Source organism: Triplophysa rosa, linkage group LG14 (assembly GCF_024868665.1).
Source record: "Triplophysa rosa linkage group LG14, Trosa_1v2, whole genome shotgun sequence".
In the NCBI taxonomy this organism is placed as follows: domain Eukaryota; kingdom Metazoa; phylum Chordata; class Actinopteri; order Cypriniformes; family Nemacheilidae; genus Triplophysa; species Triplophysa rosa.
In genome coordinates this window covers 15,714,420-15,729,765 of record NC_079903.1, presented here as the reverse complement: position 1 = coordinate 15,729,765, position 15,346 = coordinate 15,714,420, and the positions used below count along the sequence as shown (strand labels likewise).

Genomic DNA, 15,346 nt, shown 5'->3' with positions numbered 1-15,346 from the left:
TTCACTCTCTGGCTCTTAATTACCTTGTTGCACAGTATTTGAAGGCCGGAGAGTGAGGGGGCGGACGCCCAATTCAGCCTCCGTATTGTTTTCGGCTGTGATAGGAGAGAGAGAGCCCTGGCAGGGCTGTTTGGCTCCACACTTTCTGCTGAATAGAGAAATGATTAATGCATAGGGGATATAAACTAAGATGACTTGAAGGAAAAACAAATCAGAATTTTGTCATTTGTATTCCCTGCGGCTCCAGAAGGTTCCTTGTTTAGAATTTCGTCGTCTTATGTGCAGTAGAGCTGTTCTGCATGAAGAAAATTATATTTAGAATTAGGATCGATGTCATTTGTATTTGTAGTAAGACAATAAAAAAAGATATTGTTCTGTTATTTTCAGTGATAATTACAGAAAACGAATGATTTCTTTGCATATTACATTCAGCATGAATTAAAGCTACCCAAATACTTTATTGTAAAAATAAAAAGATTTAAAAATGTTTTAACTATAATGAGAATATGAGAACAACAATAATTATCTCTATTTTTTTACCAGTATTGTGCTATTCAGGAGCGCCAATCTTGCTTTGATATCTTGCCAAAAGTGTTGCTCAGATGTGCAGGTGTGAATGTTCACATAACGCATAACAGAGTGCTATGTGTGTGCATGTGCACATGTGTGTTTTCATCTGAATCTATGCCCCTGTGTGTGTGTGTAGAGCTCCTCTGTACTTGGCTGCTGTAGGGTAATCTTTTACACTAGGCAGAAGAAAGCAGTGGAGGGTGGAAATGAGCTTTTCAGTCTCACTCCCTCCCGTATTCCCCCCTCAGACTCGCTTTTGTACCCGGCGCCCTCTTTGCCTTCCACCTCCATTCTTTCAACTCTCTCACCTCCCTTTGTTTTGCTCCCTCTCTCCCTCCGCGTGCATTCGGGGCGCTATCTGTGACTGTGAAATCGGAGCGCGTGCCGTCACCTGACGTAAAGCAAATCGGTGCTTGATCATTTGCTTGCCTGGCTTTCATCTCATTCGTCTCTGCTTTACTAAAAAGTTTTCTTTCTGTATTCAGCTCCCCTTTCTCCAGTGACCTAGGTTTGCCCTCTAGGGGCTCAGGCGAATCACTGCAGCGGCGCAGACGCCCTCATCGAGAGTGTGCTGAGGCGTCGGCTCCAGGAGCGAGGTCACAATGGGCTGCCTCCGACTCCCTCCTCAGAAGCCTCATTCAGCTCCCCACATATTAGAATAGTTCACAGGGTGCCCCTGCTTTCCAGGTGATAATGAAAAGCGTTCCAAAGAATGCTTTCAACACGACGGTTCCTCTTCACTGCTCCTCGCAAAGTAGCACACATCGGGGTATGAATATACCTCAGTGTGAGCAGTGCTTCTTGAAATTCAATTTCCCCGGTATATTTCTTTAAGTGGACCGACGGTCTAGCAGGAAACTATCAATGCTTTTGTCTCACTGTTCTGGAAGTGTCACTGTTTTTGTGCACTCAAAATAAAGGACTATTCCATTATTAGAATGGGATCTAATGAGAAAAAACATACAAGTGATGAATTTCATTTATGCTGGGAAAGTCATTTATTTTTTGAATAGGCTAACAAATGGCCTCACGCTCTGGACTGATAGTTGGCATCCTAAATAAAGTATTTATATAGCAGGGTCCAGCAGTCTAAAACGCTAATGTTTTATGTAGCATTTTTAACAAATATTATCTTTTTATTTTGAATATTATTTTGAAAAAATGTGTGAATTCCAGCCTTTTTTATTGGGTATGTCCCTTTTTTGCTTTATTGATGACGTCTCCTCAAGCTGGAATGGACTCGTAACGATTCATTTTATCCCAGCATGATTTAAGAATGGTTCAAAGAGAATGTTGTGTGTTTCCGTGGAAGAGAAAAATGCACAAATTTCCCTTTTGGTGACCCAGTACACATATCTAAATTATTGGATATCATAATGTGTCTTAAAAAGAAATTTCGAAATCCCAAAACTTTATTTTCAGGTTAAAATTAGTTTGTGAATCCCAGATTGTGAAATCAGACTTATTGAAATCCACTGACTCTCTATATCTTTATCTTATGTTTATTGTATTGTATTTCTTATTTATTATACCCATAGGCCCTTATTTAAATCATTGTGTACTGTATTCTATTGTGTTATGGTCTCTGTGTACTGTTGTTGCCGTTTCTGTGTTCTGGATGCTCCTGTCACCAAAACAAATTCCTTGTATGTGCAAACATACTTGCAATAAAGCTCTTTCTGTGGAGAGTTTTAAGTTATGCAACATTTCTGGAATGTCTCAACACACAAGAAATGCTAGAAACCTTTTTTTAACTTATGACACTGTTGGCTGCTTCTGTACTCCGAGTACCTTCATTTCTCTTTCTGTCTGCTGTCACAGCCCCTCTTCCATCTTTTCATTTGCTTCCATCAGTGGCTCTCTTGCTCTGTCCATCTCTCTCTCTGTCCATTCCCCCTGCACTCTGTCTCCGGTCAGAGAGCGCTGACATGGCTGGCAAAGACAGAGTGCAGACGTCCAGCTTAAAAAGTGACCGCCCTGTCCTGCAGCCGCGCAGCTGGGGAGCTGCGAATCTATCATGGCCAACTGCAGCCTGCCAGCCAAACACACATGCAGCACGATACATTGAGTTAGAAGGCTGTTGAATAGTGTTAGGCCCGATTTACACGTTTTGTATAAACAGCACAGAGAATGCCCTGCGTGCATTTGATGCACACTCCAATTAACATTTTACAATTGACCAATATCAATATACTGTATTAACTCAATGTAGTGTTCCAAAATTCATGTTTAGTCTGTGATCTGTTTCTGCTTGTGGTGTAAAACAGGTTTGATATGAAAGGAATGGCTGCATCTTTGGCAGAGCTGGAGAATGAAACCCAGTTTTGAGGAGTATGCAAAAGCTACTGAGGTGGGTGTGCGGGGTGGGCGCGAGAGAGTCCGCGGCTGCCTCGTGTCGGGGACAGAGGGGTGGCATTAATCATTATTGGCGCACACCTCCGTCTATGCCGCACCCTGACGGCTCTTCCACCCCTGACATAAATCATAATTCCTCCACAATAGATCCCCTCTCCAGCATGCTGCGGAAAAGTCTGCTACTCCTATTGATTTTCCCTTTTTTCCCTCTGCCTTCCCTATCAGCACCTGCACCCCCTCCCCCATGTCCACTGTCACCTCTGCCAAGTCATTAGGAAACATAACTGATATGATATTCATAGAATACTAAATAAACTTTACGAGGAGACGCCGCTGCATGTTCCACCTCCCCGCACCCCCACCCCACCTTTTGATGCATGAGAAGCAAGTGTGGAAAAACAAAACTAATGATATAAAAATTACAAAGCATGCTCTGTGCTATTACACCTCTATTGATTTGTTTTTGAGGTGCACCTAGGCTTATAAAAGTTGCTGGAGGAGATTAGAGAGAGAGAGAGAGAGAGAGAGAGAGAGAGAGAGACCCACAAAGAGAGAACAGAGACACCGAGAGAATAAAATAAGAGAATATGCTTTGTTCACAGACCTAGGCCAGAATTACAGTAAGTGTCAGTTTTTGTTGCGGGCGATTCGAGTTTTGACTCAGAAAACGACTCATTGATTTATGAACCTTGACCTCAAAGTGACCCCTCTGTTTAACCTCACAATGCATTGCATAATTCTGATTCTTTTTTTACAAATATCTGCATTTAAGAATATAAATGACACATTTGTTTTGCTATTTTATTGAGACATGAAAGAAACATTTTGATCCTAAAGCAGTAAACTACCACACATTTAGTGCAGTGGTGTAGTCTAGTTTTTTGTAGTGAGTTACTCAGCCCCCCCCCCCCCCCCAGCCAACTCATCCTGTCCTAGATCGACAACCTATGAACACCACCACATTCAAGAATGCATAGAGTGTGCCTCTATATGTAATCAAGAGCATTCTGAAAGATTTATTGCAAGCAAGATTTCAATAGCCAATGACAGCGGGGACTTGCTGGTTTTGTTAATCACTGTCTCTCAGCCAGTTAAGAGTTACATCTAGCCTTAGATGGTAAATGTAGGCTATACAATCCCTAAAGCACAGGTTTTATCAGCTGGCAATTTTCAATGCACATTTGTGATCCATGTGAAAACCCAGCTATAAAGGCATTTCTTTTTGATGTACTACATAAACCCAAGCTGCTAAAACTTTTTTGGAAAAAACCATTAGGCTACATAAATTCTAGTGGGTTCCATTCAAAATACCATTATGAATCTCACATTTTTCTATTACAAAATAAAAAAAAATGGCATTCATGGGTGTTCTATTGATGCCCATCTGCATCTATTGTGTTTTGGGCAGGGTTCTTTTATTTTTTTCAGCAGGGCAACCAACTAAATGTAAAGAATGTCCTGTGAAAGTTTAATCTTTAGATTTTGATTTAGTTAGATTTTGACTGACTGAGGCCACGTCAAAGACTTACAGTAAATCATATTGAAATAAATGGTTAAAATCAAACTCTGATGCTCGTCACTAATGATAACTTGATTTTTAGCCTAGTTTTCACACTCTGGGTCACACTTATGAGTGCAAGTTAAGCATATTATTGACATTGATGGTTAACTATAATAATTAACAATGAACATTTGTGCAGTTTTATCCAGCACCCGTTGCACTTATATATTGCTGGCTGTGTCTCTTGCCGGACTTTCACATGGCTGGCCAGAAGTTCTCATCTCTTATCATCTAAAATAATTATGAACATTGTAGTATAAGTTTTCTCTCTCTTTCTCCCTCATTTATTGATAACGTTTGTGAAGTTGGCTAGTTAGTTACATTTAATATGCCAACAATCCCCTTACAGTTATGTTAATGATAACAAATATGCTAATTTTATTAAAGAATACGCAGTGGTTTTAAATGTTTTATTGTTCGTCAAAGTTCGGATGGAATCTGGGAGACCTGGCTTAAGGAAAGCCTTGTCTGTGAAACCGGGCCTTAAGTATTAAAAAAGTATTTGCAGACAGGTGTGACACCTGTGGATGATTCCTGTTCACTTTTTAGCACATCAGCCCATTCTTAACGCATCCCTTGATTGCTGTTTTCCTATTTATCATTGCCTTTGTTTCTCTGCTGGCAGGATCCACGTGGATGTTGCAAGCACTTGACATGGAAGCAATTCAGGCGACGCGGGCTGAGGCCTGGCCGGGATTAAAGCTCGGGTGGAGGGATATTAATGTGAAGCGGAGGGGACAAGGGCGCTCCCGTCCAATTACTCTGTACCTAGTCGCCTCCATCCGGCCGCAAAACAACAGAGGAGGAAAGGATTAATTGCCTTGGACTCTGCCCCCACTACAGGCCCAATTATGGAAACATATTGGCTCCCAGTGTTGCCACAGACACTGCTGTGCTGGGATATTGTGTGAAATTTCTAACCGTTTCCAGAGGTCAGGACGAGTGGACTGAAGCAGAGGCTGAGAAAAGTGGGTATGTGTGTGCGTGCCTGCATGTTATCTCGGGTAGCAGCTTGTTGATGTGACCTGTTATGGGTGTAGGGGATAGAACTTTGTGACGGAAAGCAAAACAAATACAACTGTTTTGTCCAACTGTGACTGTTTTTGTCTTTTGAAGGTTTTGCTTGTTGGGTCGAGTAATACTAGAGTAAAACTTTTTTAAACTACAACTCTTTTGATAATGTAAATTCATATGTAGTGGTGTAACTGTTGCTCTTAAAGTGATAGTTCACCCCAAAATGAAAATTCTTTCTTCTGCAGAACACAAAAGAAGATATTTTGAAGAATGTTGGTAACCGAACAACAGCGGTACCCATTCGCTTCTATTGTATGGACTCAAAACCAATGCCAAGTCAATGGGTACTGCCGTAACCCATTAAACCACCTAGTATTTTTAAACTCTTTTTTTAAACATTCTTTATTTGGTGACCATTCTTTCTACTATTCATCCAGTAATTTTGGCTCCACCTCCACAAGAGCATCCTAGAAAACGTTTACTCTAAATGGTGCGGACCTTAAGCACTTTCTTTCTTACCTTACCTTTTATCTGTATTGATAGGTGAGGAAGATATTTCAAGTGAAGCCATTATAGTATTTTCTAATCATGGAATGCTGTTGTTTGTCTCCGGATTGTGAAGACATTGTTGCTTCTCAAATAGAGCCCACGCTGAACGCACTTTACTTGGCATGTTGACTGATGCAGACTCCATGAATCCTGAATTAAATTGGCTCTTGATCAATCTGATATGTCCTTTCCTGTTTCAAAGCAATACGAATCCAATGAAACTCAAATAAAGTCATACATCCCACCCGGAATAACCGGATGGGTGACGGGTGAGACAAAAATTACAGCAGGGTGAGAAAATCGTAGCCGGGAATGAGAAAGGCCAGGAGATGAAGGAGAGAAAGCATTGCCCGGCCTGTGGTGCATTAGGACTGTCCTTTAGTGTGTGTAGGAAAATATTGCAAGGGATGAGATCCCTGTGTCGCCTCTGTGCCTTCAGCTCATTGTGCAGACGGGTCAAGCCCAGAGTAAATCAGCCTGCGCTCCCCGGGCCCAATTTCCCCAGAGAGCTCCATCCTAGACCCACTCAAATCGAGTAGGCTGCCCGACTTTCAGAAAGGAAATCAAGGAGACTCAACAGTTGTGGACAGCATTCCTCTTAGCCGAGTATAATGGAATTTAGTGAACTTTTCTGTTTATTTGTCGCATGAAATGCACATTGTTTTTCTTCTCTTCTTATTTTTTTTAGAACAGAAGCCAATTGAGTTGCAACGTGTCCCACACCTTAACGCGTGGAGGAAAGCAAAAACTTTATCATTTGGGTCTGGGGAATTGATGTTTGCGCACCTGCAGAGCTATGGCGATGGCTGCCGTTCAGACACTCTCCCAGCGTTCTGCAGCTGCGGTGACTAAGCACCCTCTCCTCTTGCCCTCGCCCTCCTCCATGCATACCCTAATGTGAGTAATGTTTCTCCACAAACTCCTCTGTTATAAATGGAGTGCCACTCCGCACAATGGCAAAGTCAGGGCTCGTATTGATTAACTCTCGTCATCGACTCCCACTTCCATGATTTATGATTGTCTGTTATTTTTGCATTAGCAATCAAATTCGTCTTGTCTTTCTTGACTTCGGTCTGGCTGAGCAAACAGTAAACATTTTTAGCTTGCATGGCAATGCTCCCAGTGCTGGCCCATTAAACATGCTGCTCTCAAAGACTGCTCCCGGGGGCCCCTCAAGGGCCCCTCAAGGGCCAAAAAAGTACAAAAAGTACTTATTCTTGTGTCTAATATTGAACAAATGTTGCTTAGAGCACTATTGTGCTTGATTTGAAACACAAAAGCACATACAGTATATACAACTTCTTGAATGATAATGAAATGTAAAGTAATTCTCTTGTCGGTATTGCTGCATTCTAAGGCATTGTTTTGTGTGTATAGCATGATCCTTCTGTTTTCACAGGATTTCTCCTGGGTTATGCTATTCATTTTTAGCAGAATCGCATATTAATTGTATTTTTGTATCATTGTATCATGAGCTATGTTCATTCATTCATTCATTCTTTCTTTCTTTCTTTAATGTTGACAAAATGTTAAATGCTCCCTCATTTGAAGTTGCTTTGACAAAAGCATCTGCTAAATGAATGAATGTAAATATAAATTTAATTTATTTGTGTGTTTGTTAATTAAAAAATATAATAGTAAAATTATTTTAATTTAAATTGTGTTTCAAAAGATTTTGTTCAATGGGCAGCACATATCCATTAGTGTTGATAAATAAATTGTGGTTAAATAAGTATTAGAAAATATGGGACTCGTTGGTTAGGTTTCATGCTAAGGTAATGTCAGATATACACTTGTAGCCAATATGATTTTTTTAGACATAAACTGATCACACCACAGCCTTTTACACCTGCAAAGTACATGGTGGATCCCCATTCAGCAAATTTGCATGATATTGGGCATTTGTAAAACTTGAGTAATATAAAATGGTGAAAATTGTTTCAAAATTGAACTACGGTTGTTTCTCTAAAGAAGACAAAAATGACAGTCCGGGAGACGCCCGTAGTCCAAATATCTATAGTTTGCCTGTCTATTCATGATTCGGGCTTTGAAAATAAGATAGGACCTGACTGCAAGGCTACGATCAGAGATCACTTTAAACACAGTGTCCACTGCTGTCAATTTAGAAGACTGCCTATTTCCCTCCAAACCAGATCTAGAAAATGTCAAGGTACACAGTGATAAGTAATAGTAACCTCTTTTCTTCTCTGCCTTTTTTCCTAGACACCTGGCTCTTTAGCCTGCGGCATAAAGCGATAATAACAGCCGTGAGTGAGGGGTGTCCGGGTGAAGGAGGGTCCCTTCTCGTAATGGGCGAGGGCTGTCTGCTCCCATGGACCCTCTGTTCCAGCTTCATTGAGATTCCATTAGGATGGTGAGAGTGTGCTGCCCCCCCGGTTTGGCTGACACTTGCGCGGGATCACGACAAATTGGCTCTGTCATAGTGGACAATTTTGAGATGAGAAGTAAATTAAACATGTAATCACAAAAGGAGGCGCTTTGTGAAGTTCTGGGCTCCGCGCAGCCATCAGGGCAATCCGTGTCACGTCGTAGCTCGTTTTCTGTCTTCATTCCCTTCAGACTGTTTGCAGGAACCGGTGTCAGAAGCAGAAGCGGATGGAGTGCTGCACTTGAACCCCAGTAATGGCTTTGAATTGTGTTCGAAACACTCCTGAAGTATGACGTTTGATTTCTTGGTGGAGAACTGGATAAAGGCACTCTACTTGCATGGTGCACGAGGACAATATCAAATGTTTTGGTGCGTGCTTACAAGGTATCCGGTATTGCAGAACCTATTTGGCCGCGGTATAGTTTTTGTGTGATTTCAAGGCCAGATCCTATAATCAATGGCTGAGCGCTGGCTTAAGCTCGCCGGAGAGCCTGCAGCATAGCGCTGATCGTGTTCGCGGTGAGCGGAGGAAGCAGCAGGAAATGTTCACGGCTGGTGAAAAATTAAGTCCCGTCGGTGTAATTCAGCAGCTCGCTGATAGCATCAGGCTTCAGTTGGCTGTATCAGGCAGGTATTACCACCCACCGACTGTAATCACTAATGAAGCCGGCAGTGAGTTTATAACGCGCTAAATGATGCGGTCCACTCCAGATAAACACATCCTAAATAAACGATTTGGGTGGTAATTGCACTCTGCCAGGGCCCCGTTAATAGAGTCAACTCGGCTGATGAGAGGGTTAACTTCTCTTCCGAAGGAGCCTCTCACTGGCTCATTGCACTCTCATTTCTACGGAGATCTTGGCATTCCCCTGGTTATCAGTGTACTTAAAAAGAAAACCTAATTAGACCAAAAAAGGCCCTTTTTTCTTTTTCTCTAATTAGGTCCTTAACATAATTAGCAGGTAATGTTAATAACCCTCTTTTAAACTCTATTAAAAGGCTGTTGGGGAGTAAGTGGTTGAGGAGGATGTCCTGCGCCGAGCCACGGGTCCCTCGGTGGGCGGAAGCAGGAGACCAGGAGAGGCATGCTGGGACTTCAGTTCATCAGAGTTGGAGTGCCACTGCATTATAGCTCGGGGCCCCACGGGGGCCTCCTCATCATCAGACTGTAGGCCCGGTGCATTAATATCACCCCCTTCCCGACTTTTCAGTACCGGGCCTTCATCGGGGCAGTCTAAAAAACAACGGCTGATTCAAACGGAAGCCAGCATTTCTGCTACATTAACAATGTAGCCGCTGCTGAAGCATGGGTTGAATTAGAATCCACCAGGGGGCATTGTGTCTTCAGTAATGTTCGCGCAAATTACCGTAGAGAGGACTGGGACCACTGTGGTTAATGTGACTCCAGTGAAATATTTATATGGGTTTTGGGAAGTGCTCTAGGTTCCAGTGAGTGGTCTGTTGGCTTCGGCGAGGAGGAGGAAGATGAGGAAGAACCTGCCGTCGACCAGAAGAGCCCAGTCCTCGTCTTTAATTAAGTATCTGAAACATCAATTTAAATGTAAATATCGGTGGCGCAGCTCCACTCATGCGTAAATTAGAGCGTTGGCCCGGCACATTGCGCTCTCTCTCCCAAGTCCCCGCTCACTTACTCTGACATCTGCTCACATCTGCTGGGCCCCGGGCTTCCCCAACGCACACACACACACACACACAACACACACACACAAATTAAAATCGGACTCATTCTTGTATCAGTCTAAGTAGTTTGCATTTACAAATGTTGTATGGAACATGTTATTTGCTTGGACTAGACATGTACATAATGTCACAGCATATTGTGGTTTCTCCTACTGTAGATCAGCGCATCTTAATCTTTTTGACTTCAAGGCCCTCTGCAACAATATTTGAAACCCCCACCTCACAATCTCTACCCAATAAAATGTATAATATATTGATCACTTATAACCAAATTTTATGTGGATCAAGTCCTCAAAAGTGACATCTGTATTTAGCCTCATTGTATACGTGGCCTTAGAGGGACTTGGCTTCCTTATTGCCGTTATCATGATGACACTAGTGGTTCACCATGGAGCTGTCTCATAACCTGTCCCAGTGAGTAAGTATGTACTCTGTGCATTTTTATAGTGTACTTCATTACCAGTATGGTCAAAGCATAGTACAGGTGTATCTTTTTATCTCACTTTTGGGTGTTATTGTCTGAGCAGCTATAAGTTTTATTTTCAGACTGATGAATGGTCCTGTTTTCTGTCTGGCAGGCGCACATGGTCTTATTTCTCAAGCCCGTTCATTGACATGCATCTTTTACATGGTTGCTGTGCAATGTAGCTTCTCTTTAGCGTGGCGTTAGTATTTGTCTGTACTGCATTATAGAATTTGTTTATCTGACTAAGATTAATGAGAATCAACACGCTCAAGTTGCTAAAAGGTTTGTCCGTCTGGCTTGCCTGCGCAGGTTGCCAGATCCTCTTAGAACCCGTGCCATGACATTTGGGCTCAAGCGTGAAGGCTGTGGATTGGAACAGTGAGAGAGATACATACTCCCCCACACACATGGTGGAATTCCGTAATCTGGGGTGTGAACCCAGCACAAGACATCCAGCAAACACACCTGTCCTTATTTGTGACAAAGGTACAGTATAATTTACCCTAGTTTGTAAATAAAAGTCCTCAAACTTCTCTTCTGAGGGAACCTAGGCAAACATGTTCATTCAGCATATTGTTGCTGTCCTTCCGAAACCTTGGATGTCCAAATTCCCTGTTTTTCAGGAAATGGGAAAAAAAAGTAGGTCACACTTCAGTATAGGGGGCAATTTTCGCTATTAACAAACCCTTAACTACGACTTTTTCCCTAATAAACTCTTAATTTGTTGCTTATTAATAGTCAGTAAGGTAGATGTTAGGTTTAGGTATTGGGTAGGATTAGGGATGTGGAGTATGGTCATGCAGAATATGTGCTTTATAAGTGCTAATAAACAGCCAATATGCCAATAATAGGCATGCTAATAACAACTAGTTCAGTGTTTCCCAACCCTGGTCCTCGGGGCACACCTTCCAGAATGTTTTAGTTCTCTCCCTATATGAAACACCTGATTGATGAGTTGAATCAGGTGTTTTATATAGGGAGAGATCTAAAACATTCTGGAAGGTGTGCCCCGAGGACCAGGGTTGGGAAACACTGAACTAGTTAATAGTGAGAATTGCCCCCTATACTGAAGTGTTACCAAAAACTATTATGATACTGTGTTCTTAAAGGTTACAAGCATTTTTTAATACTTTTCATGGGTTAGATATTTGCAAACCCCAATGGCAAACATAAAGGGTGACTAATAATAATGATTTATGGCAAAATATAAAAATGGTGAAATATGGAGATACAAGGTTTCAGAAGGAAAAATGTGATATGCAATGTTGTTTTAATGAGTTCAATGAAGGTGACATGTGAATTTAAATAATGTCAAGTTAATTATCTCGTTTTTTAAAAAGAATTTCAAGGACGGTCAGGCTGAACTAGAGAAATATCACCAACAAACACCTTAGCACAAAAAATTTGTCAAACCTAAAGGTCCAGTGTGAAATTTTTTGGAGGATCGATTGACAGAAATGCATAATAATATACATAACTATGTCTTCAGAGGTCTATAAAAACCTATAATGAAGCGTTATGTTTTTATTACCTTAGAATGAGCTATTTCTATCTACATACACCGCAGGTCCCCTTACATGGAATTCACCATGTTATTTCTACAGTAGCCCTAAACGGACAAAATGCTCTACAGTGCGCGTGTCGTAAATATGTTATCTCCTTCGGGAAAGAAATGAAAACATGACAACATCTTAGTTCTGTGTCAGCCACCGTAGTGCTTCGAAAGGGAGGGGTGGAGTGAACTGTTGGTTGCGTTTGCAACCTCACCGCTAGATGCCGCTAAATTTCATACACTGGACCTTTAAAGAGGCCTGTTCACCCAGCAAGTTTAAATGAACCTCTTCTCTGCTTCTAGCGTTTTGATCCTTTATCAGTGTCATGGCTTGCCCACCTCACCCTGTCTGTTAGGCCATTAAGACACAGCTCATAAAGACCGGGCAGGAGAGGACGTAATGATTTAATGGGGCTACAGGGGACGGACGGCTCTCCTTATGACCCCCCGAGGACCCTCCCTCGCCCTGCCCGTGTCCCTGCGTCCTAATAGCGTAACGGCGGCCGAGCGAGCACACGGGAGGCTGTTCCACCTCTTAGTTCCCCGTAACCTGCGGCTGAGCTGATTAAACAGCTAATATTCAATCGTCTGAGAGGAGCCTGCAGTGGAGAAAAATGGAAACTTTGAGTAAAAGTGGGGAGGGGTTTCATAATGATATCTTTTGTGCTCCTTCTCTCGATCGCCATAATCTCCGTCATCTCATTAACTGGTGACACTCTTGTAATGACTTAAGAAAATCTTTACAGAGCTCATGGAGGCTTGACATTAAGTCAGTACAGCGCTGCACTGTATTGAAAGGGTCTGTGTGTGACACTGAGCTGCTAGTCTGGTCTAGAGTTAAGGGTGTTAGAATGACACGTACACTCTGAGGAACAATGAGGTGCTGTCTCTCAAAGTGGAGATGTCATATCATCTACAGCTTCCTCATAATGTTGTGCTAATTCTGTGAGTGAGGTTCAACAGCTTCTCCAGCCTTTTCATTATTGTGCTTCGTCGCCACCTGACAGGAGATGACAAAAGGAATGGCGTACGCTGTCGACTGACTGCTGAGGGCTGCCAAAACCTAGCCGGGCTGAAAATGCCCGGTTTGCTTGGGTAATGACCTCTCTGGCCTTGTAATTAGACAATGGGGAGGTTTGTGAGGCCAAAACAGAGATAAAACCAACAAAAAAAGACATGCTGTCAATTGTCAACGCCATGCTAATGTGTTAATTAGAAAAATGCCTGAATTCCAAATCCTAGCTGGGAATTTGGCCTTGGCGGGCACGGGGTGAGTTGTGGGGAGCAAAGAGTGGTTGTCGACATTGGGCGTGCCAGCCTGACATTGGTGCCCATTGGCAGCAGAAGATGCTCAATGAGGATCACCCTGGCATGGTGAGCAATTCCCCTGTGTATTCAACAGACTGAGCTTTTTGCATGCTGGCATGTCTCCCTGCACTCATTCTTAGTCAACAGGATTAGGGCTGCTTATTGCTGGCTCTCCGGGATCACCTATACTCCGCATTGTACATACACAATGTTAGCTCACCAGTTTGGCCCATGACACGAATGTTATTTTCATTTTTTCCTCCCCTGAATCAGGGTGCTGATGAGGCTGGACTGGTGATGGAGCGAATCCTTCCCCGCCTGAAATGACATTAGGCTTGAGTAGATTAGACATGCCATTTAAAGCATAAACAGAAACAAATAAATATTTCCATTTAGTCCTGATTAAAAGGCCATTTTAATTTTAGGGTTATTATGTGCTGCTAGCCAAACACATAGATTCATTTAGCTTTTTATGTTTTTTATTACTTTTATAGTTTTAATTTCAAGTTTTAATCAGTATGTTTGAAATCGCCATAATATCACAAGCACATTTTTGTTGACACTTGGCAGGGTATATAGAAGGGCTAGTGCATTTAAAAAAATGAAAGTTTTTTTTAGTTATGTCATAGTTAGTTGTGTCATAAGTATGATTTTCTATTTGTTAGTTGATTGTAGGTGGTGTTGGGGGGTACATTTGAATAGACTAAAATCTGTGTAGTGCAGAATGTATCATCAACAGTTTTTTTAATAGAGAAATAAAAACCCACCAGCTAAAAGTGTATTTGTCCACTTTCAAGAGTTCATTAACGTGGCCTTAAACACACATTGGCCAAAAGCCACAAAACTTAGTGATAGTTCACTCAAAAATTAAAATTCTGTCAACATTTACTCATTTACCTCAGATTGTTCCAAACCTGTAAAAATTTCTTTGTTCTGCTAAACACATTTGGAAGAATGTCAGTCACCAAACAGATCTCATCCCCCAATTAAATCCCATACAGTGGCGATCGGTGCCTCCTCTTCAGGGGAAGCAGGAACCTATGTGCATCACGCATCATGTCAAAATACGTGCCTGCTGCAGACGCGTCGAAAGGGTTTATGATAAAAGAGACGCTCGCGTTCAGAAGACACTGCGTTAACACTTAACTCCGATTACACATGAGACTAAGGGAGTATCTAGCAAACGCGAGCGTCTCTTTTATTAAAAACCCTTTCAACGCGTCTGCAGCAGGCACGTATTTTGACATGACACGCCACACACATGACGGGCTAAATACATGTTTTGCAGAGCTTAGCATTACTGCTTCCCCGGAAGAGGAGTCACGGATTGCCACTGCTCCCAGAGTATATATTTCCCTAATACTATGGCATCAAACGGGGAATGAGATCTGTTACTGACATTCTTCCAAAAAACTTTTTGTATTTAGCAGAACAAATAAATTTATACAGGTTTGGAACAATCTGAGGGTGAGTAAACGATGACAGAATTTTCATTTTTGGGTGAACTATCCAATTCAACTTTTATTTTATTAAGGTTTTTATAGGGTGATTTGTTGTTTGTGTTGTTTTAAAATAGTCAGAAAGTAAAATGCTATTCTTTTGTATTTTAAGTCAGTGGTTCTCAAACTTTTTAGCGTGAGCCCCCCCTTTTTTCAGTGTGCATCCCTTTATTCCACCCCCTCATAAACAATTCATTACACAAAACTCTCAAAAACACAAAAACATATTAAATCACGCAATGCTTTATACAATTTATTAATGAATTCTGATGGTTGGTAGCCTTATTTCTCAGATGTTTGATTACACACATTTTTTCTGATAAAATGTCATAAAACTGTGTCAGCCTAGTGCAATTTGTCACAAATCTTTTTTTATGTATTT

The 15,346-nt window shown here is 41.7% G+C and overlaps 1 protein-coding gene across 10 annotated transcripts in view; it reads left to right on the top strand.

Moving 5' to 3' along the window:
* dhrs13a.3 (dehydrogenase/reductase (SDR family) member 13a, duplicate 3) overlaps positions 1-15,346 on the top strand; it is an 83,550-nt gene that overhangs the window by 42,782 nt on the left and 25,422 nt on the right. For 7 of the 10 annotated variants that reach the window (XR_008964268.1, XR_008964269.1, XR_008964261.1 and 4 more), the window contains 3 exons: positions 5,112-5,458; positions 6,738-6,946; positions 8,273-11,091. The gene's annotated coding sequence lies outside the window, so the exon portion shown is untranslated. The remainder of the gene's footprint in view (positions 1-5,111; positions 5,459-6,737; positions 6,947-8,272; positions 11,092-15,346) is intronic. The other 3 variants (XR_008964266.1, XR_008964270.1, XR_008964264.1) reach the window with 3 other exon arrangements.